We start from the raw sequence: 13,179 nt of genomic DNA on the forward strand, positions 1-13,179 counted from the left end.
ATCATCAGGAATGAATGAGTTACTCAAGTGAGTCATAAGTGACGTCACCTTCAAACCACCTTACTCCAATGTTGCCGCAAAAACAGAGCGGTGACTGACGACAGGTGTCAATCTATAAAGAATTAGGTCATTTTGAGCCTATCTGTAAATATATACAAAATATGAGGCCATAACACTGAATAGATCAATACAGCAGGTCTGTCGCCGACGGACGGCACCTTGTACGCCTGGCAGTGATGTCATAAGGAGGCTGGGCTCTTGGACCACGCAAGGAGATAGGACTCTTTCTTGTTTACGCGAGAGGAACCATCTCCTCCCCCACCCCACCACCCAAAAACACCGCGCGAACACACGAACACAACACACACCAAGGGATTTTGCATTACGGTTAAGTTTGCCTGCACAGAGGAATTCCCTATAAATCTTGTTCACCAAATCATAACATTATTGCATTCGCAGTCTTTCAAAAATTGCAAGAAAAGTTTTGAAACACTTTTAAATATATACTTTACAAAAAAAAATTAAAATACAAACAAACTGGAGATTTGCTTTTCAAATACAAAACTACAGTATTAACTGGTATACAATTCACCTTTTTCGTATACAACACATTCAGTACTCTGAAGTCATTATAATAAAAAAAATATCAGTAACTGGATGTGGTACTAATTTATCTAATATGGCGAAACATGTAAAACTAAAATAAAATAATTTTACGGGAAAAATCTCGTTGAAAAATCTAATTATTAGAAAAGTCCATTATTCTTCATTTTTTCTTTAGGAGAGAGAGAGAGAGAGAGAGAGAGAGAGAGAGAGAGAGAGAGAGAGAGAGAGAGAGTCCAAAATAAACTCCAAAAATTAAAATGATTTCCATATGAAGTTCCAATACTCGAGAGGCAATGATCAAATCACGCATACTTATAGAATAACATTACAAGTTCACACTAAATATAGAATTTAGGCCAAAAAGGCCAAGCACTGGGACCTACGAGATCATTCAGCGCTGAAACGGAAATTGGCAGTAAAAGACTTGCAGTTGCATTATGAATCAATTGTTAGGGGAGGATGGAAAGTACGATGGAAGAAAGAGAATATGACAAGAGGTACAGTAAAACGAAAGAAAGGGGTTGTAGCTAGGGGCCGAAGGCACGCTGCGAATGACCTTAAGTTAATGCCTACAGTGCACCGTATGAGGTGCACTGACGGCACTAGCCCCTAAGGGAAAATTATTTAGATTCACGAGTGCCAAATGTTGCAGTTCGCAATTTAAGTCCCTTAGCAACACATCATCATCCCACTCACAGTTGAGCTAAGCGCAGTCGATAAACAGGATATGCCCACAGAATACTAGGTTTCTAAGAGACGAATTCACAGATTTTTTTTTCTTTTTTTTTTTTACCAAGCGTCGTGATATAATTTATTTTTGTGCCCCGACGATACGTGAATAAACTTGAAAGCGCTTGGTAATGATCTTCCGTGTGTGTGTGTGTGTATAAGTGAAGCGTAAAATGAAAACTCTATACACAGCGAGGTCTTTGAAATAAGATCTCCATCTGTACCGTGTGAGAATCTACTGTTAAAGTTTTTCTCCTAATAATTGCCTCTCGTAGTCAGAGGTGACAGCATGAGAAATAGAGATAAAATAAAACTGAATAGGCCTACTAACTTACAGTTTGATAGTAGCACTGCTTGCATACTTCCTGAGATAAATAATCCAATGTAAATATAAAGAAACTTATAGACTAATATAAAAATAGACTAATATAAAACCCACAACTGCTGAGTCAGAGGTTACTGTGGCCACAATCTTCTAGGTGTCTAAACGGTTTCTTGCCACTGATGGAAGTGGTTCTAATTAGAAGGGGCACAGACCAGGAACTTACAGTTCTCAAACAGATGTTACCTAGCCCTATGAACCTAAGGGTTCCTTGGTAGTTGGTTCGTGCAACACTCAACGGTGCCTTCTATTTATACAATACAGAAGAGGACTGCAAACCAAAATCTGTGTCATAACCATTAACGCCATACCAGTTTTGGACGGCATGAATGAATTGGAGAAAGTCATCAGAGATACTTTGTGACAGGAGGACCAGTGCAAAAGTTAAAGGAAATTTTTATAAAAGCGTAGCTAGACCATCCATGCTCTATGGGGCAGAGACTTGGCCAATAAAGAAAGAACAAGAAAGAAGAATGGAAGTGGCCGAGATGAGAATGCTGAAGTGGATGTGTGGTGCCACAAAAAGAGATAAGATCAGGAATGAATTGATCAGGGGGACAGCCAAGTATTAGAGGTTTCATAAAAGCTCAGGAAAGAAAACTCAAATGGTTTGGTCATGTCATGAGGAGAGAAGATGAACACGTAAGAGGGTTATGAACATTGAGGTGGGGGGCAGAAGAGGGAGGGGAAGGCCAAAGTTCAGGTGGAAAGATAAATTACTGAATGACATGAAGGAAAAGGGTCTAAGAGAACAAGATGTACAGGACAGAGGAAGATGGAGAAGGCTAACTAGAAACAGCGGCCCCATATAGAAATGGCAAAAGCTAAAGGTAAAGAAGAAGAGGAGTTTTAGACGGCTGACTGTATTGTGCTGACGGCCAAAATATTGACGAGAATGTCAAAGAAGCAGCAACAATCTTAAAATGACTCGCTCTCTGGCATTTCTGTGGGAGAGGAAGACTCACCGAGGCAGCTGTTCAGCACAGGTGTCAAGTTCACGCTCGACTAGAGCGCTACACTTGATCCGACCGGTCTAGTAAACTAACTAGGACCACACCACCACAGTCGCTGTGTTTGCGTGTGTGTGGCTACAAAACTTCAGGCGTCATTTATATATACATATCTTTAAGGGATCTCACAATGGACATAAGAACCTCCCGCCGATCAAACTTTCACTGGCGCCAAGAGAAAAAGTCATTTTTGATGGGGCCGTAGTACTATAAGTAGACGGATACCAAAACCACGCTCAATTTCGGGAGGACCAGGAGATTGCAATGATGGCTAAGGGGCTCAGGTAACCGAAGAAGGGCAGTGGGCTATATCGAATGACTCGGGTAACAGAAAAGAGCAAAGATATATATAGAAGGACTCGGTTAACTGAGAAGGGCCTGATCGGGCTAAACCTTCCAATCCGAACCTTGTCCCGTCATGGTGGCTTCTCTGGCGAGTCTGCTAAAACTCGCGTATAGATCATTGTTTGCCAGTAAAACAAAAGAATTACAAATAAAAGATAAATAAATAAAACCTCCGTAGAATGGAAATCAGTTTCATTGTTGCTATCTGTAACGACAGATAAAAAACACATCACGAGGAAATGAATATATTCCAAAATAAAATCTACGAAAATAAATAAGCAAATAAAACCTTCGTACAGTGAAAATTACTTTTATTGCCGCTATCTGTAACGACAGATATATAAAACCCATCACGGGGAAATAAATATGTCCCAAAATAAACTCTACGACAAATATAAAGTTAGAAATTCCATTTATTTACCAGAAACATCGACTCAAATGACGGCTCTCAACTTAAAGACATTGAAGTTATTCACACTTCTGAGAATCTTCCCGACCCCAATCTCTCATTCCAACATCACGTCTATAATTATCCCCCAAGGCGGATTGCGTCATCCACAAAGCCGTAACTTTTATGCAGTGCATTCCAAACATCCTTCAAGAGTCAATGCACAAATAAAAACAATTTAAATGGAACTGTACACACTCAAAAAAATAGAGAACTACGCGCTGTAAGGTTGGCGAGTTACCAATGTCGTGTGTGACGTCACCGCAAAGGAATCTTGAGACATGACACAACTCACAAACCTATTACTACTCGGTTACAAAGAGGCCGATAACGATGTCAACATGGCAGCTACCGAGAATGTCCTCAGTGTTAAGTATTGCCATTGGTCAGCAACGCTTCTAAACGAGTGAACAGAGAAATTCAATATTAACATCTTGAATGTGTCAGTATCCAATACCATGCAATTTTACCCAGTATCAATGCGCCATCAATTATATTTGCTACAACCTACATGAAGCATACACTTACATGACCCAGGAACAATATATACAAAACTTAAATTAAATCCATTTGTCATGAAATGTCAGTACATACTCGTGTATGTTCAAACGCTTATGGAACGTCCATTTAGTATTCATAGAATAAGACCCAGCAAAAGGATATAAGGACGACGCGACTTGCATATAATAGTATATATATAAAACAGTGAACATTAGCAAACGTTTCTAACAAGAATGTGTAGACGCTCATAAGTATAAAACTGAATGTAAAGCTTGCAATAACAAACCGGAATAGTTGTATCATGTTTTCAAGTGGCTTGTCATGCACAAATATGATCTTTCAATAAAGAATTATATACTACAGAGTAATTATTACTGTTCCGAAGCACTAACTGAGAACATCGCTGGTGTTAATGATAGCCGTCCTATACATCACCGGAGATCAAAACGCTTTCAATGTTATGCATATGAGAAACGTTTGTTTACATAGAGAAGATACGTAATGGAGGCTAGGACAGTCACACGTTTATTTTAATTAAATTCCTCGATAGAGCGGCCTCTAGTTTGGGGCACACTAACAAAAACATACCAACGGAAAGCCTTACAAGATATTTCATGAATTTTTCACCTCGGAAATAACGCAAACCCGTGCCAACACGTTTGCCTCCTTTAAAGATGGCGTCCCCGACGAAGCTGTCTCGAGCGATTTCCACGACCAATTCCACCACCGTCTGCTGCCATCCTCCTCCTCCACCACCGTCCACCACCTCTTCCTCCTCCTCACCCTTGGCTCCAGCAGCAGCCCCGCGGCGCCAACCCCAATTGGTTGATTATTTTGCCTCATTTTCCCGAATTCTTTTCACTCGCTTCGCCTTCCACTGGAATCACCGACACCTTAACACTATCACAAAGTCGCTCAAAAGTCAAGTCGAGATTCACACTTACCTCCAGCCACCACCGACTGCGTGTACGTCCAAACGCCACCACCCCGGCCCTCCACCACACACACACTGACACTCACGCACACATCTTCCTCAGGTGTACACACTTACACACACACACACACCCACTGCCACTCGTTCGTGCGTGCGTGCGTGCGTGCGTGTGTGTGTGCGCCGCCTTCGGGGTTTAGGTAGTTGAGAATTTTTCTCTCTTGAATTCAGGGAACATCTGAATTAGGACCCCGGTTGCCATCCTTAGCATGGACTCGGTAATTGCTCAATATTCAGCATTCTTTAATGGAAAGGATAATTATTATTCACCTGTCATACTAACAGCTCTTTAAGAAATGACAAATAAACAAAACTAAAATGACGGATGCGGGTATTTTCAGAGTACTCTAGTTTTATCAAGATATTGAGAGGGTATTAAAACTATTTTCAGCTGGCCAGTAAATAAATAAAAAGTCCGAGCTCGTTAAGCAATATTATTCATAAATCCAACAGAAAAACACACACCGCAGTGACCACACGTAAGTGATGAAAATAATTTCAGGTATAATGCACCTGTGCCTTGGGAATGCAAAGTTACCTTTACAAATAACACAACTATGACAAAAAGTCTACGGAACCTAAACATACAATTTCATGGGAAACCTTTGCAACATCTGAGTTAAACAAATTATAATCATAATTATCGAAGTAACTATAGGATACAATATCAACGTTATATCAGCCAAATGCCATATCAGCTCACGGACATTTTAATGACCATGAATATGGCACAACTTTAGAAGATTATTCAAAGCCATGATCCATATTATTGCTCGCCTTACATGCTATGCACTTATTCCAATCATATAATTTATGTTTAGAGTATAGTGTCACTATGGCCTTCCTTTACACAATTTTTACGCTTTCAATGTGTTTCTGGCACGTTCATTTTGATTTGTGATTTTCGCCACATTGAAGGCAGAACTCTAGCGACTATAAAAAAATATACATATTAAGTCTTTTAATTCTGACAATTTCGACATCATAACATCTTTAGGTTTAAGGACATATCACCTAGAATGATTATCTATAAGGTATATTTAAATCTGCATGGGTTAATATCACGTCTTCCCCGTCTACTGTAAGTTGTAATAAATAGGTTAATGACCGAACTATTATTTCTGTTAGAATTGAATGGTGTGGAGTGACAGATGCAGTTTGATAAATTAGCCGGTTAATCAAAATAATAATGGCTCGTCGGGTATTTCTTGGGAAATTGCAGTTTCCTATACCTAGTATTTTGGCTGCTTATTACATTTGACAGCTCTTGAGTATCCATGGCAGACTATACATTATCGTATAAGTCTTCTCTCTCTACATCAACCTTCATTTTGTAGGCTATGTTAGGCTATACTAGGAACATGGGTAAAAAATCAACATAGGCTAATATAATTCCTCAAGCTATGGTGACATAGGCCTAGGTAATCACCATTGGTTAGGCCATCTTATCTGCAAATAAATACAGGCCTAGTTAATTCGTGGTCAGCTTTAGGACGTAGGAGTGGAGAGGCTAAATCAATCTATAACAGGTAAATACATCCTTCACCTCTTGTCACCATAGCTAGCCTATTAATACGTTCATTGTCCTGACTTTTCCTAGGTTACCATTCATTTTATGACAATTAACTCGGACCAACTTCATTTTTGTGGTTAGGGCTGAGGGAAATACTGACTCCTGCAGTTTCTTTAATATTTCTTAGTATTTAACAATTGCTGGATACATTGTGAAAGCAACTTATTCCTAGTTCTAATCCTTCCTTAATTGTTCCTTCTAGGATACGGTGACCAGATTTCTGAGACAAAATCTGGGGACATTTTCGGTTCAGAGGCGTAAAAACCTCCAAAACATGACGTGTTTTTGTAATTGAAAGTTTCTCCCACCTTATTTATCCTATATTGCAAAGGAATTGAATAAAATTCCAATTGATTAACAATGAGTTTCTCTGTGATCACAGTAGCCGAGAACAAGAACATCCATAAAATCAGCTGCAAAAAATAGGTATCAGCCGGAAACTTCACCCAAACTAAGACATCCTTATTCCTAGCATAATGAAATAGTGAAAATAATGACTACCAACCATTGATTGAACGGTATTAGATGGCAGAGAGAGAGACTGAATGAGTGTTGCCGACTGGTTGCTGGCGGGAAAACAAGGGGGGAGTCAGTCAGGGACGTTCATGACGATTGACGATACTGGCGATGGTTTGGGCGGGAAATTTGGTGTTTTATGTTTTTGGAAGGTTGTAATCTCGCAAATTATGCCGTGCAAAGCTGTTTATTATTTCGGTAGCTCTAAGGTATTTGTCCGCGGCGAGCTAGACTATGGCAGTTGCGTTTTTTCCATGCAGTTTTACCTACTGAACAAGAATTTTAAGTAATATTTATTCGGACGACTGTAATTAAACCCCCGGGGCCCAGTACTAAAAACGGCGAAATACATCGGACGTCCCCCAAACCCCAATCCCTAGCGGATGTTGTTTCCGCGGTTACGTTCCTTGCGGTCCGTGCGGACTGCTTCTGTAGAAATACCATTATTTCCTTAGTTATATACACTGTAAACGGTACAGTACGAGTAGTACGGTGTGCAACTATGTAAAGTTTGGTCAACATCGTTTTTTTTTTTTTTTTTGTATTCCAATTTCGGATCCTTCAGTGAAAACCGGGGACAGGTCACCGAAAACGGGGACTGTACGGGGACGTCTGGTCACCCTATTCTAAAACTGGTTCTTATGGATTCCTAAATTGGTTCTTATATTGGTACGCTGTAATACAAAGTTTATTTAGGATAACAATCTTGTACGAAACAGCATGCAGTCCTTAGCTTAGTGTGTGCTGTACGCAGGCCTAAATTAACTGTTAATAAACAGCAAGGCAAAAAGATGTAGCAGGCTACTCATCAAAATTCAACACGAAGACAGCTAACAAAGCATGTCTGCTCTTCATGGCTCCCAAAGGAAAAGTGAAAGGTGACCAAGTGAGCCTGGAGGGTAACCCCCCACCAGATAACAACCACGTTACAAAAATTCATTGACCGCTGTGAAGGATACTTCTATATAAAAGGCAGTTTTTATTTCCTTACGAACAAATGGTGATTGGATAATGTGAGCTATTCATCAAATATCCGCAGGTAAAATCAATGACGAATTCCAAGAAGAGTCAACATTATTGTTGTGCATTTTGCTGCTTTTGATATAATAAATGCCATAACCCACCACTGGCTTGTGGTTTCAATTTATTACCATCAGGTTCTTTATTCCGTACATTCTGCTATTTACTAATGATAATGGGTTTCAGATATTATTTAATCACCCAAAATATATATGCTAGTGATCTTGTCATGGTAGTTGCAACTAGCACTCATGTTACACAAACAGATCTTGTCATAAGAAAACTGTCAAGAAAATCTACCTGCCTAATAGTGTTTCCTTCAACTTTTCATCTGGCAGAATGCTTTAAAGAGGCATTGACTATGGGTAGGCAGGGGATATGCATACTTTAGCATCACTCATGAGAACAGCAGTTTTCAAAATCTGATTCATAAGGAAAAACTATCATGTGTAGGGTAAAACATAACCAAAATAAAATTCAGTCTTTTATTATAAAATTTTTGTGTCCAGACATATTAGGAATGATTGTAAATGTATGTACAGTACATCATCAAGTACATCATGAGAAGCAGACTTCCATTCAACAGGGAAGAGATGAAGACTGAGATACCCAGTCCATTTGGTTTCCAATTAGTTTTGGTGCTTACATGTTGGCTGTGGCTACTGTTTGGTACACATCAGGCATCGAACAGTTACAGTATAGTGACATATCCAAACAAGTTTTTGGACTCCTGACGCTACTTACGCACAATAAAACTTGCAGAAGTCCAAGTTACTTCCAAAAAATGCAGACATTCATATCCAAGAACCACCACTCACACTCATTAATCTACTTATGGCAAGCAGACAGTTTACTCTAATTTGGTTTTCCAAGAGATGAACACACTAGATGGTAATTAACAATAAATAACCAATCTGACAGCATTAAAAATGTAACAGGTCATCCTGGATTAAGTGCTATTAACTATCTAACACTGAAGACGTGTGACGGATTATCTACGCTGTCGCTGTCTGCATAATGACAAGTGCATCCTACCCCATGGGAGTCCATATTACACACATTTCAGATAGAAACGGTCCTATTCAAGTTCACTAATAAAAAAATAATTTTAAAATGGACAGAACTGCATTACAACCTAGAAAAATATTTAAACTGCTACTTTTAAAAAGAAAAATTAACCTGAATGGTTACTTTCCTGACAGGCTATTGCACAATTTTCCCATTAATGACACTCAAAACCAATTGAGTGTCATGATTATCCAAAAAACATGAGACTGATTCTGCTGATTGTGATTTCAAAATAAGAATTCAAGTACTTAAAATTGTTGCTAATAAATAAAACAAACACTAGGACCCTGCAAGGACCAAGAGCCCTAAAAACATAAAATACAAGAAAAATTCCAAAATGAGCAAATTTGTCAGTGAGACAGAAATAACAGCATTACCAGTGGGTTAAAAATTTCAATGGCAGTGACTAATGTCCATTTGGTAAAAGCTATAGAGCAACATTTCAAGTGTATCTTCATTGCAATAACCATACACCATCAATTGCAATATAGAATTATCCAAAAATTTTAAAAACACTTGTATAACAAAAGTTCCTGATGTTGTTTTGAAGTTTTTAAAGTAAACGAACACATGAATTACAGTCATGTGCTTAAATCGAAGTATAAAGGTAGTGCATACAAGGAATAATATAAAGGGATCATCAGGTAATCTTAGTAAATGAGTATAACCAAGCCTCAAGTAACTTGAAATAACCTCAACCAGCTGTCAATGTACTGACAACTGGCTTTACACCTGGTCAAAGCTTTACTATTGCAGTAATACCTCTCTCTCTTGCCAAAACTATCCAAAATGTTCTACCCATTCAAAAATGAAAATTGTAGACTGCACACTGTTGCTTTTGCTGCAATATATGCCATTCAATCCTTGTTAGCCATAAAAGACCTTTGAAAAAATATATACAGTATTGCAAACTGTATACAATGACAAAAACTTCTTATTTTACAAATCTGCCATGTGGGCACTGACATTATGATTCGACATAACACCTTGACTGATTCTCAACCCTCAAATTCTTAATTTTCAGTATTAAAATAAATGTCTTATTGACAGAAAGCCTCACCACATAAGAGGAAAAAAAATGTTACATCACATACTATTGGGAAAAAAATAACTTTTAAATTCTAAACAATATTACAATGAACTCTTACCTCTGTATAATTTTAGGCAAGCTCACCAATTCTTAAGCATATTAAGCAACAGTTGTATACTATGGTAAAAAAGAAAAAAAAAAAAAGTTTCTTGATAATTTTCTTTTACCTGGTGTGTGTGTGTGTGTGTGTGTGTAACCCAATTCACTGCCGCTCAAATTTTTTTTAGAGTACAGAACTTATATTCAAACATCTGAAAATCAAGAGATAGTATAAAAGCTTAAGCACCTAGATATGCTACCAAGAAATACATACAGTTTATTAATCAGTATAAATAACTTGCCTGAAAAAAAAGCCATAGCCTAACAAGAATAAAACACAAATAGATGGCAAAAACAATACTGTTCAAATGCAGTAAACTACTAATTGGATAATTTATCTCACCCCTTAACATGGAATTCAGAAAAAATGTATTTTTTCCTAGTCATTAATATTTTACAGGAAAATATATAAAGAAAAAATGTTGCCTGACTACCACTACAATCAGACTGAAATGTACAAACCTACTTAATGACATATGTCACAGAAAATGCAACAAAATTATACAGTAGAAATACAATCTGCAACAATATTATATCAACAAAATATGGCATCAAACCAAGAGAACAACAAAGAAACAAAAAAGGATTTTGGAGCGAAAATGCATATGCTTTTTTCAAAATGAACAACCTCCATAGAAAATAAATACTGCATGTATAAAATTCAATACTGATTCCAAAGATCCCAAAAGAATGCACTCCTTGGTAAAAGAATGACATAGGTGTGTATGAAAATTCTCCGAAAGATTCGGAGAAGAAAGCAAAACTTCCTTTGATCTTAATGAAGGTGATCTTTCATCAAGAGAATTTTCTCATTTTTAAATGCATGTCTTCACAAATTGATACTATATATGCCTATCCTTTCCCATATTAGCTGAATTTCCCTGGAGATTTGACATAAACTCTTATGCGTAATACCAATAATACACTGAATAACAATACTCTATGACTGGACCTTACAAATTTTTCCCTTACAAAGTTTTATCATATTAAGGAAGTTGAATGGCACTAACAATTAATTCTCATCATTCTCTTATGTGCTTGCTCAACTGAAATTTGGTGTGCACATCTCTTAAATGTTTTTTTTTAACTGAATGTTAAATAAATATGTTACATTACTAATATTAAATATGTTACATTACTAATATAACCCAGGTCATGAATCTAATTCCTTTAGCAAGGAATGTTAACAATCTAAAAAGCATTGCACTAAACTCGACTCTCATTCTGCAGGATGGCACCTATAAAGAAATGAACTACACCTTTTTGGTTATTATTTCAAATTCCCAGTAATCTGAATAAAAAGTTAACAAAGCATAAAGTAATCGTGGAGACCTAGTGAGGTAACTGTGGTGCTTGGAACTGCCAGTGCACTTTCAAAGAAAATTTTCTAAAACTGTTTGGCATATACAATACAGGCTTAAGAAAAAATGGAAAATATTCAGCCTTGTCATGTATCTTCACAAATAAACACTAGTTTAAAGATGAACTTGAAATCAATTTAGAGTAATCATTTCTGTATCAACTAATCATAAGCAATATTTATATAATAAAGTGGATCACATGACATCAAATAATCAGCAAACACAAATTATTGCCTTACTTCTTTATGCTTACAACTACAACTGTCAATTCAAAATGGCTTAGTAGTGTCACTGTAACTACAAGCAACCAAGCATGATAGTAACACCGAATTTTTTGATTTGGGAAATTTTCTGAATGTTGCTTCATTTACATTTACTTATTTTTTACACAATCTCTGTTTAACTATACAAAAAATATAAAGATGAGACAGAGAGAGAATGAGTGCTTAACAACAGGCCCTTTGATATCTTTTTTTACTTTTTTCACTATGTCTTAAACACAACAAAAATAGAGAAGTTAACTTTTCAATGTACTTTAAATTAAAATTGGTTGTTTAAACTAGCTGCATTTACAGGCAAAAACGTGACCAAACTAGACTGATCATATTTTTAGTCTTACAAATTCCTATGCCTAAAATTGACCTTGCATTATTCTATGATGTTTTTTAATGTTAGTTTCCAGTTAAATGATTACGGTAAATCACTGTACGTACTGATATCACCAAATTTTATAGTACTTAATTTTAAACAAAACCTTGAATTTCAAAATCATGGATACCAATAAATATACTATTTGAAAAGCTGTAAAAATACACAAAAGTAATCTCTTCTCTTGCTACAGAAGAAATGACAATAAAACAGAAATGGGAAAATACCGGTGAAAAAAAAATTGTGTCCAAACTCTTGTACCATTGTTAAACTATTAATACAACTTTGAAAAATGGATGTAAATTAAATTTCCCCAGCAACATATGTCTATTTCAAAAAGTACTGCTTTTAATGGCAACTACAGCCTCACCTCAACTTAATGAACACCTCAGGGTCTGCCACTTCCGCTAAGTTTCCGCTAAGTAACAAAGACCTACACAAATCGATATCCTCTCTCTCTCTCTCTCTCTCTCTCTCTCTCTCTCTCTCTCTCTCTCTCTCTCTCTCTCTCTCTCTCTCTCTCTCTCGTAGCTAATAGTCAAGTTTAATTCCATATATAGATATAGTATCTAATAGCATATCTAGACTGGTATTTTTTAATAATCATTTAATTTAATAAATTACTTATATAATTTCAGAGAGACATTCAGAAAATTATTTGTTTCTAACAATATATGTACATGTACGTATCTGTACTTAACTGGTTATAAAATTTATAAAGTACTGTTTACAGAACCCCACAATATAAATAAAACATTGCTTCTTCTGAAACATAATTACCCAAAATTCTTC

The 13,179-nt window shown here is 36.8% G+C and overlaps 1 protein-coding gene across 3 annotated transcripts in view; it reads right to left on the minus strand.

Moving 5' to 3' along the window:
- The window catches only part of LOC135225843 (modifier of mdg4-like), a 61,784-nt gene extending 54,556 nt beyond the window's left edge, over positions 1-7,228 (minus strand). For 2 of the 3 annotated variants that reach the window (XM_064265384.1, XM_064265380.1), the window contains exon 1: positions 4,966-5,098. The gene's annotated coding sequence lies outside the window, so the exon portion shown is untranslated. Of the gene's footprint in view, positions 1-4,965; positions 5,099-7,090 lie in introns of those variants that run through there. The other variant, XM_064265383.1, reaches the window with a different exon arrangement.
- Positions 7,229-13,179: the final 5,951 nt, after the last annotated feature.

This window comes from Macrobrachium nipponense, chromosome 13 (genome assembly GCF_015104395.2).
Source record: "Macrobrachium nipponense isolate FS-2020 chromosome 13, ASM1510439v2, whole genome shotgun sequence".
NCBI classification, from domain to species: Eukaryota; Metazoa; Arthropoda; class Malacostraca; order Decapoda; family Palaemonidae; genus Macrobrachium; species Macrobrachium nipponense.